The sequence below is a fragment of the Pistacia vera genome, unplaced genomic scaffold, assembly GCF_008641045.1.
Source record: "Pistacia vera cultivar Batoury unplaced genomic scaffold, PisVer_v2 Contig551, whole genome shotgun sequence".
NCBI lineage: Eukaryota > Viridiplantae > Streptophyta > Magnoliopsida > Sapindales > Anacardiaceae > Pistacia > Pistacia vera.
Genome location: NW_022196392.1, coordinates 343,141 through 344,285, shown reverse-complemented (window position 1 = coordinate 344,285; position 1,145 = coordinate 343,141). Strand labels below are relative to the sequence as shown.

The 1,145-nt window shown below is 39.6% G+C and overlaps 1 non-coding gene across 1 annotated transcript; it reads left to right on the top strand.

Annotated features, from left to right (window-relative positions):
• The first annotated feature begins 544 nt into the window (after positions 1 to 544).
• LOC116108046 lies at positions 545 to 651 on the top strand. The gene has a single exon (XR_004124579.1). It is a non-coding gene; the product is annotated as a small nucleolar RNA R71 (small nucleolar RNA).
• The last annotated feature ends 494 nt before the right edge of the window (positions 652 to 1,145 follow it).

Sequence of the window (1,145 nt, the reverse complement as noted above, 5' to 3'; positions counted from 1 at the left end):
ATTATTCACCCCCACTTGATTATTTGGCATTGTTCTTTGATTCGATTGGTTATGCTGCTGATTCTGATTGCCCCAAGACAAGTTTGGATTATTTCTCTAACCAGGATTGTACGTGTTGGAGAAAGGATTGTTCTGTTGTCTTTGATTCCCTACCAAGTAGTTGACTTGTTCTGATGATGATGAAGTTGAAGCGAAGGTGTTCCCTACTTGACATTCATTGCTCACATGGTTACCTGCACAAAAATCACATATCAGTTGAGGTGTTTGAATAGAATTCACTTGTATACCTCCTAATTGCTTCTGAAGTGCTGTAAGTTGGGCTAAAATAGTAGTGTAAGCATCAACTTCATGAATACCCATAGACTTCTTCGATTGCATTCTCTCATTGGGTCTCTGATAGTTGTTACTTGCCAAGACTTCAAGTAACTCATAAGCTTTTTCCGGTGTCTTATTTTGCAATGCTCCTCCAGATGCCGCATCCACTATCATTTGCACATTAACCATCAACCCATTATAGAATGTTTGAACTTGCATCCAAACTGGCAACCCATGGTGTGGACACTTTCTCAATAATTCCTTATATCTTTCCCAAACTTCATAAAGTGATTCAGTCTCTTCTTGTAGAAACAACGTGATATCATTTCTCATCTTTGCAGATTTCACTGGAGGGAAGTATTTGGTAAGGAATTTCTATGCCAATTCATTCCAGGTTGTGATTGTTCCTGGTGGTACTGCCATTAACCATCCCCTTGCTTTATCCGTTAATGAAAAAGGAAACAGTCTTAATCTGATGGCGTCATCTGACACTCTGTTTGATTTGAAGGTATCACAAATCTCCAAGAAGTTTGCAATGTGTGAATTTGGATCTTCCTTCAGATCTCCCTTAAATTGTACCGATTGTTGGATCATTTGGATGATTGCCGGCTTTATTTCAAAGTTGTTGGCTTACACTGGTGGCCTAATTATACTTGGACCACTGCCATCAACCGTGGGTGCTGAAAATTCCCTCAATGTTCTATTCTCCGCCATCTCAAAGACTATGGCCTCTCGTTCTCTATTAAGTCTTCTTGCGGTTCTTTCAATCTCTGGATCAATAGGAACCACTGGATGATGTCTAGCTTTTCGCATAAACTACATAGAAAGAA